Source organism: Pseudophryne corroboree, chromosome 1, assembly GCF_028390025.1.
Source record: "Pseudophryne corroboree isolate aPseCor3 chromosome 1, aPseCor3.hap2, whole genome shotgun sequence".
NCBI classification, from domain to species: domain Eukaryota; kingdom Metazoa; phylum Chordata; class Amphibia; order Anura; family Myobatrachidae; genus Pseudophryne; species Pseudophryne corroboree.
Window position 1 is genome coordinate 129,291,049 of NC_086444.1, and position 22,655 is coordinate 129,313,703.

At 47.6% G+C, this 22,655-nt stretch overlaps 1 protein-coding gene across 3 annotated transcripts in view; it reads right to left on the minus strand.

Annotated features, from left to right (window-relative positions):
* SMIM15 (small integral membrane protein 15) overlaps positions 1-21,395 on the minus strand; it is a 67,653-nt gene extending 46,258 nt beyond the window's left edge. The window contains exon 1 of one of the 3 annotated variants that reach the window (XM_063962912.1): positions 21,283-21,395. The gene's annotated coding sequence lies outside the window, so the exon portion shown is untranslated. Of the gene's footprint in view, positions 1-20,463; positions 20,530-21,101; positions 21,261-21,282 lie in introns of those variants that run through there. The other 2 variants (XM_063962902.1, XM_063962921.1) reach the window with 2 other exon arrangements.
* Positions 21,396-22,655: the final 1,260 nt, after the last annotated feature.

A 22,655-nucleotide genomic window follows, 5' to 3' on the forward strand; every position in this document is an offset into this window, starting at 1 on the left:
TTACTTTCCATGTAAGATATTTCAAATCTACCGATTTGAGTGGCTCAAACCAATGGGATTTGAGAAAATCCAAAACTACATTGAGATCCCACGGTGCCACTGGGGGCACAACCGGGGGCTGTATATGTAGTACTCCTTTTACAAAAGTCTGGACTTCAGGAACTGAAGCCAATTCTTTCTGGAAGAAAATCGACAGGGCCGAAATTTGAACCTTAATGGACCCTAATTTGAGGCCCATAGATAATCCTGTTTGCAGGAAATGTAGGAATCGACCCAGTTGAAATTCCTCTGTCGGGGCCTTCCTGGCCTCACACCATGCAACATATTTTCTCCAAATGCGGTGATAATGTTGTGCAGTCACCTCCTTCCTGGCTTTGACCAGGGTAGGGATGACCTCTTCCGGAATGCCTTTTTCCCTTAGGATCCGGCGTTCAATCGCCATGCCGTCAAACGCAGCCGCGGTAAGTCTTGGAATAGACACGGTCCCTGCTGAAGCAGATCCCTTCTTAGAGGTAGAGGCCACGGATCTTCCGTGAGCATCTCCTGAAGTTCCGGGTACCAAGTCCTTCTTGGCCAGTCCGGAGCCACTAGTATCGTTCTTACTCCCCTTTGCCGTATAATTCTCAGTACCTTGGGTATGAGAGGCAGAGGAGGGAACACATACACTGACTGGTACACCCATGGTGTTACCAGAGCGTCCACAGCTATTGCCTGAGGGTCTCTTGACCTGGCGCAATACCTGTCCAGTTTTTTGTTGAGGCGGGACGCCATCATGTCCACCATTGGTCTTTCCCAATGGACTACAATCATGTGGAAGACTTCTGGATGAAGTCCCCACTCTCCCGGGTGAAGATCGTGTCTGCTGAGGAAGTCTGCTTCCCAGTTGTCCACTCCCGGGATGAACACTGCTGACAGTGCTATCACATGATTTTCCGCCCTGCGAAGAATCCTTGCAGCTTCTGCCATTGCCCTCCTGCTTCTTGTGCCGCCCTGTCTGTTTACATGGGCGACTGCCGTGATGTTGTCCGACTGGATCAACACCGGCTGACCCTGAAGCAGAGGTTTTGCCAGGCTTCGAGCATTGTAGATTGCTCTTAGTTCCAGTATATTTATGTGAAGAGACGTTTCCAGGCTTGACCACACGCCCTGGAAGTTTCTTCCTTGTGTGACCGCTCCCCAGCCTCTCAGGCTGGCATCCGTGGTCACTAGGACCCAGTTCTGTATGCCGAATCTGCGGCCCTCTAACAGATGAGCACTCTGCAACCACCATAGCAGAGAGACCCTTGTCCTTGTCGACAATTTTATCCGCTGATGCATCTGCAGATGCGAACCGGACCATTTGTCTAGCAGATCCCACTGAAAAATTCGTGCGTGGAATCTGCCGAATGGAATCGCTTCGTAAGAAGCCACCATTTTTCCCAGGACTCTTGTGCATTGATGCACAGACACTGTCCCTGGTTTTAGGAGGTTCCTGACGAGTTCGGATAACTCCCTGGCTTTCTCATCCGGAAGAAATACCTTTTTCTGAACAGTGTCCAGAATCATCCCTAGGAACAGCAGACGTGTCGTCGGGATCAGTTGGGATTTTGGAAAATTCAGAATCCACCCGTGCTGTTGGAGCACTACTTGAGATAGTGCTACTCCGACCTCCAGCTGTTCTCTGGATCTTGCCCTTATCAGGAGATCGTCCAAGTAAGGGATAATTAATACGCCTTCTCTTCGAAGAAGGATCATCATTTCGGCCATTACCTTGGTAAAGACCCTGGGTGCCGTGGACAATCCAAACGGCAGCGTCTGAAACTGATAATGACAGTTTTGTACCACGAACCTGAGGTACCCTTGGTGTGAAGGGCAAATTGGGACATGAAGGTAAGTATCCTTGATGTCCAAGGACACCATAAAATCCCCTTCTTCCAGATTCGCTATCACTGCTCTGAGTGACTCCATCTTGAACTTGAATTTTTGTATGTACAGGTTCAGAGATTTCAGATTTAGAATAGGTCTTACCGAGCCGTCCGGCTTCGGTACCACAAATAGCGTGGAGTAATACCCCTTTCCCTGTTGTAGAAGGGGTACCTTGATTATCACCTGCTGAGAATACAGCTTGTGAATTGCTTCCAATACCGTCGCCCTGTCTGAGGGAGACGTTGGCAAAGCAGATTTTAGGAACCGGCGAGGGGGAGACTTATCGAATTCCAACCTGTAACCCTGAGATACTACCTGCAGGATCCAGGGGTCCACCTGCGAGTGAGCCCACTGTGCGCTGAAATTCTTGAGGCGACCCCCCACCGCCCCTGAGTCCGCTTGTAAGGTCCCAGCGTCATGCTGAGGCCTTTTCAATAAAATACTGTCCCTATCCAGGGTATCAATATTTTCAGTCAGGGAATCCGACCAAGCCACCCCAGCACTGCACATCCAGGCTGAGGCGATTGCTGGTCGCAGTATAACACCAGTATGTGTGTATATACTTTTTAGAGTATTTTCCAGCCTCCTATCAGCTGGATCCTTGAGGGCGGCCGTATCAGGAGACGGTAACGCCACTTGTTTGGATAAACGTGTGAGCGCCTTGTCCACCCTAGGGGGTGTTTCCCAGCGCGCCCTAACCTCTGGCGGGAAAGGGTATAACGCCAATAACTTCTTTGAAATTAGCAGTTTTTTATCAGGGGTAACCCACGCTTCATCACACACGTCATTCAATTCCTCTGATTCAGGAAAAACTACAGGTAGTTTTTTCAGACCCCACATAATACCCCTTTTTGTGGTACTTGCAGTATCAGAGATATGCAAAGCCTCCTTCATTGCCGTGATCATATAACGTGTGGCCCTACTGGAAAATACGTTCGTTTCTTCACCGTCGACACTAGATTAGGTGTCCGTGTCTGTGTCGACCGACTGAGGCAAAGGGCGTTTTACAGCCCCTGACGGTGTTTGAGACGCCTGTACAGGTACTAACTGGTTTGCCGGTCGTCTCATGTCGTCAACCGACTTTTGCAGCGTGCTGACATTATCACGTAATTCCATAAACAAAGCCATCCATTCCGGTGTCGACTCCCTAGGGGGTGACATCACCATTACCGGCAATTGCTCCGCCTCCACACCAACATCGTCCTCATACATGTCGACACACACGTACCGACACACAGCAGACACACAGGGAATGCTCTGATAGAAGACAGGACCCCACTAGCCCTTTGGGGAGACAGAGGGAGAGTTTGCCAGCACACACCAAAGCGCTATAATTATATAGTGTGACAAGAACACTGGGATAGTGTTTGAGGGCAGGTATATTTGTCCCAGGTTCTTGTCTTACATGTTTTAGAAAATGTTAACTTCTAGGAAAAATGCTTTTTGTTTTGTCTGAACCTTTTCAGTTTGCTGTAAAAGCTGGGAAAAGGCTCTGAGAGAGAGATAAGGCGAGTTCTAGACATTGGGCCCAGTTCGGGTCTTTGGCCTCACAGAGGGCTAATCAGGGTTTCAGCTGTGTAAGAGTGATATAGTGCTTCTAACCTGATTAGTATGGGCAGACTGCCTGGGAAGGCTGCAGGATCTGTGTGTGAGAGACACGCTTTCTGATGCAAGTAAGCTATACAGTATGTACTGAAGAACTCTGTGTTTTGTTTAGTGACAGTTAGGAACATCTTATGTTTAGTTAGTGCCGGACAGGCAAGGTATTTTTATTTTGGGGTTTGTTTTATTTTCTGTTTCAATAAAACTGGCCGGGGTCAGTTGTACCAGAAACTGGACTTGTGTTGTTCCTCAGCTGCTGCGGGCTGCCATATTCCCCAGGAAAAGGCACCTTGCACCCCTACAGTGTTACAATAGGAACAACCTTATATAAGTGTTGTTTCCTTATAGCTGCTTAAATATATATAATATCGCCAAAAAATGCCCCCCCTCTCTGTTTTTTACCCTGTTTCTGTAGTGCAGTGCAGGGGAGAGCCTGGGAGCCTTCATAGCAGCGGAGCTGTGTAGGAAAATGGCGCTGTGTGCTGAGGAGATAGGCCCCGCCCCCTATTCCGGCGGGCTCTTCTCCCGGTTTTTCTGAGACCTGGCAGGGGTGAAATACATCCATATAGCCTCATGGACTATATGTGATGTATTCTTTTTAGCCAGAAAGGTATTAACATTGCTGCCCAGGGCGCCCCCCCCCAGCGCCCTGCACCCTCAGTGACCACCGGTGTGAAGTGTGCCTGAGCGCAATGGCGCACAGCTGCAGTGCTGTGCGCTACCTCATGAAGACTGAAAAGCCTTCAGCCGCCCGTTTCTGGACCTCTTCTTACTTCGGCATCTGCAAGGGGGTCGGCGGCGCGGCTCCGGTGACCCATCCAGGCTGTACCTGTGATCGTCCCTCTGGAGCTAGTGTCCAGTAGCCTAAGAAGCAAATCCATCCTGCACGCAGGTGAGTTCACTTCTCCTCCCCTAGGTCCCTCGTTGCAGTGAGCCTGTTGCCAGCAGGACTCACTGAAAATAATAAAACTATCAAAACTTTTACTCTAAGCAGCTCTTTATGAGAGCCACCTAGATTGCACCCTGCTCGGACGGGCACAAAAACCTAACTGAGGCTTGGAGGAGGGTCATAGGGGGAGGAGCCAGTACACACCACCTAGTGGTCAAACTTTTAAATTTTGTGCCCTGTCTCCTGCGGAGCCGCTATTCCCCATGGTCCTGACGGAGTCCCCAGCATCCACTAGGACGTCAGAGAAAAGGGTATTCCGGAGGAAGTCATTCCTACGCTCATTAAAGCTAGAAAAGATGTAACCGTACAACATTATCACCGCATATGGCGAAAATATGTTGCGTGGTGTGAGGCCAGGAAGGCCCCAACGGAGGAATTCCAGCTAGGTCGATTTCTGCACTTCCTACAGTCAGGGGTGACTATGGGCCTAAAACTGGGTTCCATTAAGGTCCAGATTTCGGCTCTGTAGATTTTCTTCCAAAAAGAACTGGCTTCACTGCCTGAAGTTCAGACATTTGTCAAGGGAGTGCTGCATATTCAGCCTCCTTTTGTGCCTCCAGTGGCACCTCAACGTGGTGTTGGGTTTCCTAAAGTCACATTGGTTTGAGCCACTCAAAACCGTGGATTTAAAATATCTCACGTGGAAAGTGGTCATGCTTTTGGCCTTGGCTTCGGCAAGGCGTGTGTCAGAATTGGCGGCTTTGTCATGTAAAAGCCCCTATTTGATTTTCCATATGGATAGGGCAGAATTGAGGACTCGTCCCCAGTTTCTTCCTAAGGTGGTATCAGCTTTTCACTTGAACCAACCTATTGTGGTGCCTGCGGCTACTAGGGACTTGGAGGACTCCAAGTTACTGGACGTAGTCAGGGCCTTGAAAATTTATGTTTCCAGGACGGCTGGAGTCAGGAAGACTGACTCGCTATTTATCCTGTATGCACCCAACAAGCTGGGTGCTCCTGCTTCAAAGCAGACTATTGCTCGCTGGATTTGTAGCACAATTCAGCTTGCGCATTCTGTGGCTGGCCTGCCGCAGCCTAAATCTGTAAAAGCCCATTCCACGAGGAAAGTGGGCTCTTCTTGGGCGGCTGCCCGAGGGGTCTCGGCTTTACAACTTTGCCGAGCTGCTACTTGGTCAGGGGCAAACACGTTTGCAAAATTCTACAAATTTGATACCCTGGCTGAGGAGGACCTTGAGTTCTCTCATTCGGTGCTGCAGAGTCATCCGCACTCTCCCGCCCGTTTGGGAGCTTTGGTATAATCCCCATGGTCCTTACGGAGTCCCCAGCATCCACTAGGACGTCAGAGAAAATAAGATTTTACTCACCGGTAAATCTATTTCTCGTAGTCCGTAGTGGATGCTGGGCGCCCGTCCCAAGTGCGGACTGTCTGCAATACTTGTATATAGTTATTGTTAACTAAAAGGGTTATTGTTGAGCCATCTTTTGAGAGGCTCTGTTAGTTCATACTGTTAACTGGGTATATTATCACGAGTTATATGGTGTGATTGGTGTGGCTGGTATGAGTCTTACCCAGGATTCAAAATCCTTCCTTATTGTGTCAGCTCTTCCGGGCACAGTATCCTTACTGAAGTCTGGAGGAGGGTCATAGTGGGAGGAGCCAGTGCACACCAGGTAGTCCTAAATCTTTCTTAGCTGTGCCCAGTCTCCTGCGGAGCCGCTATTCCCCATGGTCCTTACGGAGTCCCCAGCATCCACTACGGACTACGAGAAATAAATTTACCGGTGAGTAAAATCTTATTTTTACTTTTGCATACAGGGTAAATACTAGCTGCTTCTGCATGTAGCCCACACATGCTGGTCAGCCTTATTTTTACACTGCAATTTAGATTTCAGTTTGGACACGCCCCTCTCATGTCTACATACTGCAAGATATATTGGCCAATCATTTGATCGCCCAATATATCTTTTGCTGACCCGCAGGTGTATACAAGCAATATGTCTGAACATCTTTTACCGATATAGTGCATCAGCTGTATAGCACAGCAGATGGCCAATATGGGTTGGGATTGAAATGGCGGCTGGCGGGATGCCAGCAGTCAGAGTACCGACCGCGGCATCCCGATGATGAGAAGCCAGACAGGGGTAGTTAGGTATACACACCCCCTGAACCTACCCAAGCAGCTTAACCCTCCCGGTTGTGCCTAAACCAACACGCCACCCCCCCCCCCCCTCTCCACAGCCTAAACCTAACCCCCCTCATCATAGCCTATCCCTAACCCTCCCTTCCAGTGCCTGAACCTAACCCCAACTAAAATCCAGCAGCCTAAACCTAACCTTCCCCCACCATCCCTTCCCTGGTAGACCGGCAGTGTATCGGTCTGGTTAACGGGTGTCAGGATGCCAGCATTCCAATCAGTGTTGGGATTCCGGCATTGGGATTTGCAGATATATTGGTGCATCTTTCTAGTGTATGAACCACCATCGGCAGATATATCTACAGATGGATTGAACTACAGATATATCTGCCAGTGTGTACCAGCTTAACTCTCTGTACACATATTTTGTATCTGCCCACTGCAGTGTTATCTAGGTGCAGTTACTTGCTTTTTTCATTTTGCTACCACTCTGAACCAGGCCCAGTGACTCCAATTGGACTTTCACCTACACACAGAGAAGACATTTTAATAGGATAATATCGAGCCTATTCACTTACTAGGAACTAGTGATATCACTGAAGTATGAGCCTGTTGAGGTCTATAGTAAAAACAAGTCCAACCAGAGCTCTCAGCAATGCTCCTCATATCAGTTCATCCAGCTGCTGTCATTAAATGCCCCACCGCCAATCGATCACTATCAGGCTGGGAACACTGTGCTAGTAGCACAAAGCACAGCGATTAATGAGACAGGAGGCGGCGACCAAAGTAGCGCAAAGTGCAAAATAAGAATTTACTTACCGATAATTCTATTTCTCATAGTCCGTAGTGGATGCTGGGGACTCCGTCAGGACCATGGGGAATAGCGGCTCCGCAGGAGACAGGGCACAAAAATAAAGCTTTAGGATTAGGTGGTGTGTACTGGCTCCTCCTCCTATGACCCTCCTCCAAGCCTCAGTTAGGATACTGTGCCCGGACGAGTGTACACAATAAGGAAGGATATTGAATCCCGGGTAAGACTCATACCAGCCACACCAATCACACCGTATAACTTGTGATCTGAATCCAGTTAACAGTATGACAAACGTAGGAGCCTCTGAACAGACGGCTCACAACAATAACAACCCGAATTTGTTTGTAACAATAACTATGTACAAGTATTGCAGACAATCCGCACTTGGGATGGGCGCCCAGCATCCACTACGGACTATGAGAAATAGAATTATCGGTAAGTAAATTCTTATTTTCTCTAACGTCCTAAGTGGATGCTGGGGACTCCGTCAGGACCATGGGGATTATACCAAAGCTCCCAAACGGGCGGGAGAGTGCGGATGACTCTGCAGCACCGAATGAGAGAACTCAAGGTCCTCCTCAGCCAGGGTATCAAATTTGTAGAATTTTGCAAACGTGTTTGCCCCTGACCAAGTAGCAGCTCGGCAGAGTTGTAATGCCGAGACCCCCCGGGCAGCCGCCCAGGATGAGCCCACTTTCCTTGTGGAATGGGCCTTGACAGATTTAGGTTGTGGCAAGCCTGCCACAGAATGTGCAAGTTGAATTGTGCTACAAATCCAACGAGCAATCGTCTGCTTAGAAGCAGGAGCACCCATCTTGTTGGGTGCATACAATATAAACAGTGAGTCAGACTTTCTGACTCCCGCCGTTCTTGAAATATATATTTTCAATGCCCGGACCACGTCCAACAACTTGGAATCCTCCAAATCGTTAGTAGCCGCAGGCACCACAATAGGCTGGTTCAGGTGAAACGCTGACACCACCTTAGGCAGAAAATGAGGACGCGTCCGCAGTTCTGCCCTGTCCGTATGGAAAATCAGATATGGGCTCTTATATGATAAAGCCGCCAATTCTGATACTCTCCTGGCTGAAGCCAGGGCCAGTAGCATGGTTACTTTCCATGTAAGATACTTCAACTCCACCGATTTGAGCGGCTCAAACCAATGGGATTTGAGAAAATCCAAGACTACATTAAGATCCCACGGTGCCACTGGGGGCACAACCGGGGGCTGTATATGTAGTACTCCTTTTACAAAAGTCTGGACTTCAGGAACTGAAGCCAATTCTTTCTGGAAGAAAATCGACAGGGCCGAAATTTGAACCTTAATGGACTTCAATTTGAGGCCCATAGACAATCCTGTTTGCAGGAAATGTAGGAATCGACCCAGTTGAAATTCCTCCGTGGGGGCCTTCCTGGCCTCACACCACGCAACATATTTTCTCCAAATGCGGTGATAATGTTGTGCAGTCACCTCCTTCCTGGCTTTTACCAGTGTAGGAATGACCTCTTCCGGAATGCCTTTTTCCCTTAGAATTCGGCGTTCAACCGCCATGCCGTCAAACGCAGCCACGGTAAGTCTTGGAATAGACACGGTCCCTGTTGAAGCAGGTCCCGTCTTAGAGGTAGAGGCCACGGATCCTCCGTGAGCATCTCTTGAAGTTCCGGGTACCAAGTTCTTCTTGGCCAATCCGGAGCCACTAGTATCGTTCTTACTCCCTTTTGCCGTATAATTCTCAGTACTTTTGGTATGAGAGGCAGAGGAGGGAACACATACACTGACTGGAACACCCACGGTGTTACCAGAGCGTCCACAGCTATTGCCTGAGGGTCTCTTGACCTGGCGCAATACCTGTCCAGTTTTTTGTTGAGGCGGGACGCCATCATATCCACCATTGGTTTTTCCCAACGGTTCACAATCATGTGGAAGACTTCTGGATGAAGTCCCCACTCTCCCGGGTGTAGATCGTGTCTGCTGAGGAAGTCTGCTTCCCAGTTGTCCACTCCCGGAATGAATACTGCTGACAGTGCTATCACATGATCTTCCGCCCAGCGAAGAATCCTTGCAGCTTCTGCCATTGCTGTCCTGCTTCTTGTGCCGCCCTGTCTGTTTACATGGGCGACTGCCGTGATGTTGTCCGACTGGATCAACACCGGCTGACCCTGAAGCAGGGGTTTTGCCAGACTTAGAGCATTGTAAATCGCTCTTAGCTCCAGTATATTTATGTGAAGAGACATCTCCAGGCTTGACCATACTCCCTGGAAGTTTCTTCCCTGTGTGACCGCTCCCCAGCCTCTCAGACTGGCATCCGTGGTCACCAGGACCCAGTCCTGTATGCCGAATCTGCGGCCCTCTAACAGATGAGCACTCTGCAACCACCACAGAAGAGATACCCTTGTCCGTGGCGATTAAGGTTATCCGCTGATGCATCTGCAGATGTGATCCGGACCATTTGTCCAGCAGATCCCACTGAAAAGTTTGTGCGTGGAATCTGCCGAATGGAATCGCTTCGTAAGAAGCCACCATCTTTCCCAGGACTCTTGTGCATTGATGCACAGACACTTTCCCTGGTTTTAGGAGGTTCCTGACAAGTTCGGATAACTCCCTGGCTTTCTCCTCCGGAAGAAACACCTTTTTCTGAACCGTGTCCAGAATCATTCCCAGGAACAGCAGACGTGTTGTCGGGGTCAACTGAGATTTTGGAAAATTCAGAATCCACCCGTGTTGTTGCAGCACTAGTCGGGTTAGTGCTACTCCGTCCTCCAGCTGTTCTCTGGACCTTGCCCTTATCAGGAGATCGTCCAAGTAAGGGATAATTAATACGCCTCTTCTTCGCAGAAGAATCATCATTTCGGCCATTACCTTGGTAAAGACCCGAGGTGCCGTGGACAATCCAAACGGCAGCGTCTGAAACTGATAATGACAGTTTTGCACCACGAACCTGAGGTACCCTTGATGTGAAGGGCAAATTGGGACATGCAGGTAAGCATCCTTTATGTCCAGGGACACCATAAAGTCCCCTTCTTCCAGATTCGCTATCACTGCTCTGAGTGACTCCATCTTGAACTTGAATTTTTGTATGTACAGGTTCAAAGATTTCAGATTTAGAATAGGTCTTACCGAGCCGTCCGGCTTCGGTACCACAAATAGCGTGGAGTAATACCCCTTTCCCTGTTGTAGGAGGGGTACCTTGACTATCACCTGCTGAGAAAACAGCTTGTGAATGGCTTCCAATACCGTCGCCCTGTCTGAGGGAGACGTTGGCAAAGCAGACTTTAGGAACCTGCGAGGGGGAGACTTCTCGAATTCCAACCTGTAACCCTGAGATACTACCTGCAGGATCCAGGGGTCCACCTGTGAGCAAGCCCACTGTGCGCTGAAATTCTTGAGTCGACCCCCCACCGCTCCTGAGTGCGCTTGTAAGGCCCCAGCGTCATGCTGAGGGCTTTGCAGAACCCTGAGAGGGCTTCTGTTCCTGGGCAGGGGCTGCTTGCTGCCCTCTCTTACCCCTTCCTCTGCCCCGAGGCAGATATGACTGTCCTTTTGTCCGCTTGTTCTTATAGGACCGAAAGGACTGCGGCTGAAAAGACGGTGTCTTTTTCTGTTGGGAGGGGGTCTGAGGTAAAAAGGTGGATTTTCCGGCAGTTGCCGTGGCCACCAGATCCGATAGACCGACGCCAAATAATTCCTCCCCTTTATACGGCAATACTTCCATATGTCGTTTGGAATCCGCATCACCTGACCACTGTCGCGTCCATAAACTCCTTCTGGCAGATATGGACATCGCATTTACTCTCGATGCCAGAGTGCAAATATCTCTCTGAGCATCTCGCATATAAAGGAAAGCATCCTTTAATTGCTCTATAGTCAATAAAATACTGTCCCTATCCAGGGTATCAATATTTTCAGTCAGGGAATCCAACCAGACGACCCCAGCACTGCACATCCAGGCTGAGGCGATGGCTGGTCGCAGTATAACACCAGTATGTGTGTATATACTTTTTAGGGTAGTTTCCAGTCTCCTATCAGCTGGATCCCTGAGGGCGGCCGTATCAGGAGACGGTAACGCCACTTGTTTTGATAAGCGTGTGAGCGCCTTATCCACCCTAGGGGGTGTTTCCCAGCGCGCCCTAACCTCTGGCGGGAAAGGGTATAATGCTAATAACTTTTTTGAAATTAGCATTTTTCTATCTGGGTTAACCCACGCTTCATCACATACATCATTTAATTCCTCTGATTCAGGAAAAACTACAGGTAGTTTTTTCACCCCCCACATAATACCCCTTTTTGTGGTACTTGCAGTATCAGAGATATGCAAAGCCTCCTTCATTGCCGTGATCATATAACGTGTGGCCCTACTTGAAAATACGTTTGTTTCATCACCGTCGACACTAGATTCAGTGTCTGTGTCTGGGTCGACCGACTGAGGTAAAGGGCGCTTTACAGCCCCTGACGGTGTCTGAGACGCCTGGGCAGGTACTAACTGGTTTGCCGGCCGTCTCATGTCGTCAACTGATTTTTGTAATGTGCTGACATTATCACGTAATTCCATAAACAAAGCCATCCATTCCGGTGTCGACTCCCTGGGGGGTGACATCACCATTATCGGCAATTGCTCTGCCTCCACACCAACATCGTCCTCATACATGTCGACACACACGTACCGACACACAGCAGACACACAGGGAATGCTCTTATCGAAGACAGGACCCCACTAGCCCTTTGGGGAGACAGAGGGAGAGTTTGCCAGCACACACCCAAGCGCTATAATATATATGGGAACAACCTTATATAAGTGTTGTTCCTTATAGCAGCTTAAATATATCAAAATATCGCCAAAAAATGCCCCCCCTCTCTGTTTTACCCTGTTTCTATAGTGCAGTGCAGGGGAGAGTCCTGGGAGCCTTCCTCACAGCGGAGCGGAGCAGGAAAATGGCGCTGTGTGCTGAGGAGAATAAGCCCCGCCCCCTATTTCGGCGGGCTTTTCTCCCGGAGTTTTAGATATCTGGCATGGGTTAAATACATACATATAGCCTCAATGGCTATATGTGATGTATTCTTTTGCCATAAAGGTATTAAATATTGCTGCCCAGGGCGCCCCCAGCAGCGCCCTGCACCCTCCGTGACCGCTTGGTGTTAAGTGTGTGACAACAATGGCGCACAGCTGCAGTGCTGTGCGCTACCTTCATGAAGACTGAAGAGCCTTCTGCCGCCTGTTTCCGGACCTTCAATCTTCAGCATCTGTAAGGGGGGTCGGCGGCGCGGCTCCGGGACGAACCCCAGGGTGAGACCTGTGTTCCGACACCCTCTGGAGCTAATGGTGTCCAGTAGCCTAAGAATCCAATCCATCCTGCACGCAAGTGAGTTGAAATTCTCTCCCCTAAGTCCCTCGATGCAGTGAGCCTGTTGCCAGCAGGACTCACTGAAAATAAAAAACCTAAAAACTTTTTCTAAGCAGCTCTTTAGGAGAGCCACCTAGATTGCACCCTGCTCGGACGGGCACAAAAACCTAACTGAGGCTTGGAGGAGGGTCATAGGGGGAGGAGCCAGTGCACACCACCTAGTCCTAAAGCTTTATTTTTGTGCCCTGTCTCCTGCGGAGCCGCTAATCCCCATGGTCCTGACGGAGTCCCCAGCATCCACTTAGGATGTTAGAGAAATTGGGTTTACCTCTATGGGGCCCCCATTTTGCCATTGGCCCCAGCAGCACAGAATAGAAAGCACCACAATTAAGGTAAAGGGACATTTGACTATAGCGTAGATTTTCCTTTATGTTTGCATACTCATGTGTAGCATTTCCTATATGAGTTAGTCATCGTTATTCCATTCCATTGTGTTGCATTAGTAGAATAATAGATCAGAGATTGGCCAAATAGGTTGGGTTTGAGCACTCGGGATCCCGCGTCGGCATGGTGACCGCCGGGATCCTGTGTGCCGGTCACATGACCGCATCATGGCCAACCACGCGGAGAAGGTAAAAACGTGCCTCTCATACACAGAACCTGGCACAAACTTATATTAGTTTTTGTATTATGCATACTGAAATATTATCCACCATTAAAGAAATCACCAATTCAGACCATGGGAGCAAGAAGATGCACATGTTTTAAATAACCGCCCTGGGAGAAAAGGTTAATGCACTCTCAGCCTTAAACCCGGTCTCCTACAAAATCTAATATTTTCTGTTTGGTTTAGAAGGACTGAGCCAATGAAGATAAGAAACAACTGCCAAAGATAACTTCACATTGCTGACTCTGTGCGCTGCATACTGTCCCATCTCTTTCCGTACACAACGTAACGTGTCATACAAAAATATTAGCTTACTTTTCTAATTACATGAAGACTCCTCATTTCTTTAATCCTGTAATCCCTTTTTATAAATTCTGAAGAGACGCTCGCTTTCATTTAACTTTTGTGGTTGTTAATATTAACATCACCAGCACCTGTATTATGGATTACTGCGTGCTCAACCCCATTAAAAACATTTCTATATTAAAACTAGATTCCAAGATGAAAAGAAAGTGTGCCTTTGAAGTGAACATTGCTATTGGCCAGTCCAAGCGGGAACCAACTTTTTTTTTTTTTTTTTTATTTATCACTATCTACATTTACATTAAATGTTGTATTTTTGTAAGCAGTATAGATCTTGAGGCACGCAAACCCATAGATGAATGGTACTGGGATACTAATCCACCACCCCAAAGATGTTTGAGGTTTTTTCATATTAAATACCTATATGATTGCATAGAGATTCATGCAAAATTGTAATTAAAATATTAAATTTAAGTACCACTGTAAAGGGTATAGGGCTGATTCCTCAGCCTACTGCACAATTATCGACAAAAGGCAAGAAGAACATGGGTGTTTGGGAGCACACTGTGAAATTTTACTAGAACATATCAAGCAAAGGGCCCTTACTGAAGTTGTTCCCAAGCTGGGTGCCACAGCACACATAGGTTGGTGGTCCCAAATTAAATGATTTGGGCTGGCATCTTCATAGGTTGGGCCACGATCTGCTTGAAGCTTCAAATGTTTTCTTGCGCCTACAGCTGCCATCTAAAATGTAGGGCGATATTCAGTTGTTTGTGCCACTGGGCACAAGTTACTGAGCGCCCATTACTTATAGCACATGTCATGCTCAAATGCAGCAGTAAACTCGTGCAAACTACTAGGCATGCTGTGTGTGGGCACCCAAAAGGTGAGAGCAGAAATAATGGGTGCCCATGGCACTCGCTGCCAGCGTCAAACAATTAAATAGCTTGACGGGAGCTGCGGCTGCAATAAAAGAGTTGAATTCCCCCGTCAGAGAGGCATTACATCGACACATGGCCATAATATGCATCTTAATATTAGGGACCCACCTGATAATAAGGTCACCTGGACGCTGTGGGTGGGCCCATATATGTTGGCCTCATTTTAGCTCTATGTTAAATTGCAGAGTTTACTATTATTAGCAGTGCTTGGTGCGTGCCTAGGGTGTGCTCCTGTAATTTTTCTTCCATGTATACTTACGCCATGCCCAGCGTTTAGTTGATCCACACATATTTACAGTATTTAACCACTTATTTAAAAAAAAAAAACACATAAAGCCCTTAATGTTTACATAAATAGATGCTACAAAATGGTCACTTTCTGACCCTTCCACTTAATTTACTACTAGTGTTTGCCCGTGGCTTCGCTCGCGTGAATGTATTTTACTGCTCAGCAGAACTAATTTTATAAAGACGGTAGTGGCATCCAATATTGTGATTTATAGTTTTTATTGTACACATTGGGGTCAATTCTATTCAACTGTCGTTGAATAGATGCATATTATGGCCATGTGTCGAGGTAATGCCTCTCTGACGGGGGAATTCAACTCTTTTATTGCAGCCGCAGCTCCCGTCAAGCTATTTCATTGTTTGACGCTGGCAGCGAGTTAGCTCCCGTCGCTATTCAATTCAGCTCATGTTAAGTCGGCGAATGCCCGTTCTCGCCGACTTAACAGGTTGTTTTGTCGGGAGAACGGGCATTCTCCAACTTACCATCGCGGCGGGGAGTTGATTCCCGACAGAATCAGCCTTGCGCCGGCTGCGCAGCAGCACTTTTGTTGGGTTTCTTCTCTCATCCCCCGGGGGTGAGAGTAGAATTACCGACAATTGTTGTCACTTGGCGCTGTATTGAATAGTGCCCAGAACTAACTCCCGGCGCTATTCAACTGTCGCTGAATAGAATTGACCCTATTGATCACAAAATGTCTTTGTAAACAATATTTGCAGTTTTTCCTTCTGCTTGGGGCTAATAACTTGTGAGCAAGCCACATACAGCATCCCATGGGAAAAGCAGCTGGTCCTGAGATCTACACCTGCCCAGAGCATATGTCCCTGCAACAGTACACATAAAAAAAAAAAAATTATAGAAAACTGTGGATTATTGCTTATGTAAACAACAAAATCCAATTCAAGGAGCAATCAATCTCACAGTCCAGTCAAAGTTCACCTTAGTCAAACAAATATTATCTTGTAGATCACAAATCCATTGCTACTTAAGCTCCGTACACAGTAGGACGACATCGCAAACCATGCAATGTCGTCCGCAATGGGATCCGACATTGGCAAGTGCATACACACTTGCCGATGTTGGCTGCGGCGGGGGGTATTTTGGCGGGGAGGAGCGAGGCCATGCTGCACTCCGCAGCATGACCCCTGTAAGCAATATCGCAGGTCTGACGTGCAATGCAGGAGACGATTTGCGGGAGCGCACATCATATCCTGCATCATGCGTACACACTATACAATATCGCAACGAACCGGACGATATCAGCCGGATTGTATGCGATATTGCATAGTGTGTACGTGCTATTAATCTACAGTAACACCGAAAGGTTGCAAGTAACATGACCCGTGATTCTATGATATGTAGTATTTATCCTGGTGCGCTATCTACTGGGTTGACATGTATACTAAAACTTCAAGAGTCAAGATAAGCTGCCTGAGTAGTGATTAATATATAGTTTAATCTGTAGTTGGATTTTCCTGCCAAATAAAAATAAATATTATATATTTATTTTTTTCTCCGGATGCAGGTAGGGCACTCCACAAAGCTGATTGCACATTAGCCAGTGCCCCCGTTTTAAAGTATGTGCAGCAAGGAAGGACGTGGCACTCGCGGCATAGCAAACTAATATCACACACTAAATGTGGTTTGCAAACCACATTTAGTGTGTGATATTAGTTTGCTATGCCGCGAGTGCCACGTCCATCCTTGAGAGAATATATTTTATATATATATATCTATATCCATCCCACTATACTGCAGGTCCTACTCTATTGCTCAAATTAATCATGAAAATAGCTATCACATTAGTGATAAACTTTGGGTATGCTATCTGGTCTACAGATAACAGCAACTTTGCTTAAATAGGTATGACAGTTACCAACACATTTGTTGTAAAGCACTTAGGAGAACAGCTGGCACAAGCTATAATTAAGTTATTCCTAGATTTGGGTCGCAACATGGTTTGTGACCACATTGTTTAACTAGAAATTCCATTATTAGACCCAAGGAGTACATTTCTCCCAAAAAAAATTCTATGTACAGACACAACCATTACAACTTTATTATAAGTATCGATTGCAGCAACCTGGAATTTGATGATTTTGGATTGTCCTGATCCATATTGCTAGGAACTTTTGCACCTGCTATTGTTGATCAGATAAGCTTGTTCACTTTGTTTCTTGTGAACATATTTTAGTGTTTTTTAATAAAAGGTCACTTGCATAAAGTTAATGCACTACTGGAACAATAATTTTCAAGACTGCACACTATTAGTAGGTTAGCGATTTGGGAAAGAAACTTGTGAGGCACCTGGACGATATCAGATAAGCATAAATATCAAGAAAAAAAAAAGTGTTAATATCAGCGTCCTATTGATACATGCTTCACTATGTGCGCTCCCTTGTTCTTTGTTTAGGTAATATATCTCTGGAAAATGCGACTTGAGGATTGTATAAGTAGTAGCTGCCATTAAGGACAAAACATTACAGAGACTGAAAGCACTCCCATTTTTTAGACACACAGCTATAAAACAATCCCACAAACGCATACGTGCAACTCCTCTAATGGCTCCCCAGCAGGGAGCAATGGTACAGGTCCTAGCGTAGTGGGAGAGGATAGGCGGACCCACTGGGAAGGAGTAAAAATGGAGCGGCAGGAGGAAGGGAATGGGACGATGTGGGTGGCAGACCGATGTAAGCAAGCATATACCGAGTCAAATATACTAGTGTTATATACATATTATAGTAAATTGAATCTATGTATCTGGAAAAAATACGCTGGACAATGTAGACAGCAACCTTCTGCTGGTGATAAGTATACCCTTCAAGACAGAAGCACGGGGGCACCCAGAGAGTGTAAGAAGGAAAGAGAAGAAAAAAGGGCAGGTTTCAGAAAGACAAGGGAAAACAAGAGAAAGGGGGAGAGAGAGATACACAGGGAAAAAGGTGACACAAACAGACGGCAGAGGAAAAGGGGTAGGCAGAAAGGCGGGAGGGAGATGGGAAAGAAGGGGAAATAGATGAAACAACCCTGCAGCACCTGGTCAATAACTAGCAACTGATGGGTCCAAAATACTTGTGTATAATTATATTTAAATATAATCCTTTGTATGGAGTCACAAGTGGTGTGCATCACCTTACAAAGTACATAAACAGGAGCACTAGGAACACAACAAGAAGAAAAAAAGTGACTTAAGGTGCATACACACGGAGCGATACAGCAGAGCGATTTTGACTATATAGTCAAAATCGCTCAGAAAGTAAGTGCATATCGCTCCGTGTGTACACAGGCAGCGATAGCGATGCGCGTCCCCGCCAGGTCGCTATCGCTGGTAAAAATAGACTGTGCAAGCAAGTCAATTTAGACTATGTCGCTGTAAAAGTTAGTTAAAATCGCTCATATTTTGTTTGCACAAGCGATTTTTCCCAGCGATAGTGATCTCATTAAGCATAGCCACTCCCCGCCACCCATTTAGTTACCTCAGTCACAGTGCGCGGAGACGAGGGAAGAGCCAGCAGCACAGCAGCGTTCCGGAGCTCCAGACACTCCTAAATACGTTAAGTATGAACACGGCTCCAGTCTGTCCGGGAGGTGGGGAGAGGGGGAAGATGCTGCTCTGTAGTGTCAGCACCGGGGAGGGTCCCTGTAGCCGGGCGGGCGGCGCACATTTTAGTGTGAGGTCCGTGGGGGAAAGATGGCCCGGGTGCGTACCTGTAGCCGGGCGGGGGGCACACATTAGTGTCAGGTCCGTGGGGGAAAGATGGCTGCACAGTGGGAGATGGCGCCGGGTGCGTCCCTGTAGCCGGGCGGGCGGCGCACATTAGTATCAGGTCCGTGGCTGCACAGTGAGGGGGTGCCAGGCAAGTCTGCTGGGAGCCGCTGCGTGTGGGGGGAATATTTTAGACAGAATGTGCAGAGCTGTTGTTTAAAGTGTGTGTGTGTGTGTGTGTGTGTGTGTGTGTGTGTGTGTGTGTGTGTGTGTGTGTGTAGAATTGGCTGGGTATGAAGTGCTGGCTGTCGTAATGTGTACAATGGGTGCGCTGTCTGCCGTAATGTGTAAAATGGGTGCGCTGTCTGCCGTAATGTGTAAAATGGGTGCGCTGTCTGCCGTAATGTGTAAAATGGGTGCGCTGTCTGCCGTAATGTGTAAAATGGGTTCGCTGTTTGCCGTAATGTGTAAAAAGGCGACGCTGTCTGCCGTAATGTGTAAAATGGGTGCGCTGTCTGCCGTAATGTGTAAAATGGGTGCGCTGTCTGCCATAATGTGTAAAATGGGTGCGCCGTTTGCCGTAATGTGTAAAAAGGGGACGCTGTCTGCCGTAATGTGTAAAAAGGGGATGCTTTTTTTTTTTTTTTTTTACAGGTACCCCTATTGGATTCTACTGGACAAGGGGACGTGATTGGCGGCGTGGGATGTAGGTAAGTATGTGTGAGTGTGTAAGTGTGTTTAAATAAAGTTTTACTTTCACGGTGTGTGCGTTGTGTTTTAATTTGGGTATTTCTTTTGTTGTGGAACTACAGGAACCAGCGGGTCCGTTATTTCCCCGCATGCTGGTACTTGTGGTTTTCCAAGTACCAGCATGCGGGGGAGGCTTGCTGGGACTTGTAGTTCCACAGCAAAAGACAATATTCTTTTTAGGTCATTTTGAAAGGCTATCAGCCTCACATCCACCGCCCACGGATGGGGGGGGGGGGGGGGGGGGGACACACGACGACAGCCTCGGGCTTCACCCCTGGCCCTTGGGTGGCTGGAGGGGGGGACCCCTTGATTTAAGGGGTCCTCACTCCTCCAGTTTTCCCCCGGCCAGGGGTGACTAGTTGGGGGGGTAATGACACGGCCGCAGGGACCAATATAAAAGTGTCCCCCCGCTGTGGCATTATCTCCCTGGCTAGTGGAGCCCGGTGCTGGTTTTAAAAATACGGGGGACCCCTATGTCTTTTGTCCCCCGTATTTTTTAAACCAGGACCGGACGCAGAGCCCGGTGCTGGTTGTCTAAATATGGGGGAACTCTACTCATTTTTTCCTCTGTATTTTAACAACCAGGACTGGCTCAAAGAGCCCGAGGCTGGTTATACATAGGGGGAGGTACCCCACGCAATTTTTTAAAAAAACTTTTAGCTATTTAAATACCGGCCACCCTGTAAAATCGTCCTATATATGACACTCCCCCACTCATCCCCTTATTTAAATGAGATAGTCAAAATCTCCCATAGCCAAAATCTCCCATAGCCAAAATCTCTTGCATAGTTAGACAAAATCTCTAGTAAAGTTAGTCAAAATCTCCTACTGCCAGTTCAAGGGAAATCTCTCAGTCAAAATCTCTCAGTCAAAATCTCTCCGTGTGTATGCACCTTTACAGTACAAAACACTGCAGGACATGGGCAAGGTTTATAAACATAAGCAGTTATAAGGCCCAAATGAGCAGCATGACAGCAGAGCCGAAAGGTTTGGTGCCGTTGTTGGCAGAAGGAAGACGACTGTGTAAATCAAGGAAGGAAAAGCACAAGAGGGGAGAGGGCCCTGCTCGTGAGAGATTCCAGTGGTGACCACTGTAGATAGGCTTACCATACTATCCCTGTATACTGGGACACTCGTGAATTACACAGGTTCTGTGGCTGATTAAAACCAGGTGAAACTCATGCTTGAAGTCAGCAAGCCACAGAACCTGTGTAATCCTTAAGCGTCCCATTTAAAGAGATAGTATGGTATGTCTAGTTTAAAAGCTATTTCTGTCATTCCCTTTTTCGGTCTTAATAATTGATTAAAACTAGTCTACAGAATGGGGCCAAGCAATTTATTATATACAAGTTGATAACAACAATCTGCCAGTGAGTCATCACAGTCTTTATAGTATGTATAATCTCAAAATAAAAAATGCACGACTATGAATATATTTTGTGGGCTAGTTTTAAACCGGTCCATTTTTACACTGATACCATTTAAACATCACTCTGGGATGTGAGACATGCATTGTACACAGCGGTGCTGTATCAACAAAGTAATCCCATCAGTGGAATGTAATAATAGGAATAATAATGAAACCCCCTGTACTGGCAAGCAGCAGTGCTCCCCTCCCAGGATAACTGGGACGGGAGCTTCACAGCAGCAGTATAAGTCCTTTGCCCATCTCTGCCGTATAAGATCCAGGCATCAACTCTGACGCCCCTGTGGCCCATTAAGGCGGCCAGTGTGGGAGTACATACCAGCCAGCTCATAGATGCTGCTCACACTCAGCCAGGTGGAAGTAGGAACTCGCAGCACGCTCACCCACTCTCTTCCTGCCAGTAACTCTCATTCACAAGCACTTCCTGGAGTGAGCATGAAAGAGGTAGCGTGATTGGACGCTCTCTGCTGCCGCTCGTTGGGTAGGATAAGATACCTCACCTGATTGGTCAGATTGTGTAAGCGCTTCGTCGGGTTTGACGCCTCTTCCCTTACTGGCATGACGTCAGCTGTAATTCCTATGCACGTGCTGCTTGTGGGGTATGAGTGGTGGGTAGATGCTAAAATCAAGTGGGCTAAGGGACCAACCGTGGTGGGTAGATGCTAGAATCAAGTGGGCTAAGGGACCTTTTCCGTAAGGGGGAGGAGTTACGACGCAAGGGGGAGGAGCTAGGCCAGCGGGATAGTTCCTCTACTATCCACGCCACCAACTATTACCTTTAGTAATTAGTAGGGATGGACATCGAAAGTAAAACATCATATGATGGCAATGCTCCACCATTGAAACTTTCGATGCAATGGTTACTAACCATCACATCAAAAGTATTCGATGGCGAAAACTATTTATATGACTAGTTCATGCGCAAAAGCCTGCATTTTTGTTTACAATGTGGGAATTGGGATCGGGGGCAGGGCCAGACTCTGAGCAACATATTACTTTATCACTGGACATTGTGTGTATAATATACATATATAATATACATACACAATGCCCAATGATGAAGTAACATTGCCCCCTCAGTGCCAAATATACAATGCCCCCACTGTGCTAGATATACAATGCCCCCACAGTGCCAGAGATACATTGCCCCCACTGTGCCAGATATGCAATGCCCCCACAGTGCCAGATATGCAATGCCCACACAGTGCCAGATATACAATGCCCCCACTGTGTCAGATATACAATGCCCCCACAGTGCCAGAGATACATTGCCCCCATTGTGCCAGATATACAATGCCCCCACAGTGCCAGATATGCAATGCCCCCACAGTGCCAGATACGCAATGCCCCCACAGTGCCAGATACGCAATGCCCCCACAGTGCCAGATATGCAATGCCCCCACAGTGCCAGATATGCAATGCCCCCACTGTGTCAGATATACATTGCCCCCACAGTGCCAGATATACATTGCCCCCACAGTGCCAGATATACAATGCCCCCACTGTGTCAGATATACAATGCCCCCACTGTGCCAGGTATACAACTCCCCCACAGTGCCAGATATACAATGCCCCCCTGTGGCAGATATACATTGTCCCACTGTGCGCTCATTGCCCCCCACCCCTTACCGCTGGCTCTGTTTCTTCTATGTGAGGGGCGGAGAGCGCAGCATAGCGTCTCTCTTGCCCCTCAATTCTCTTTGATGCCCGGTCTCACTCAACAACGGCGACGGGGTCAATCTGAAATGATGCGCCGGTTCGTTAGCCAATCAGAGCTCGCGGACCGGCAGCCAATCAGGAGCCGCGGCTGCTGGTCCATGAGCTCTGATTGGCTAGTAAACCGGTGCCTTATTCAGATTGACCGCGCCGCCAC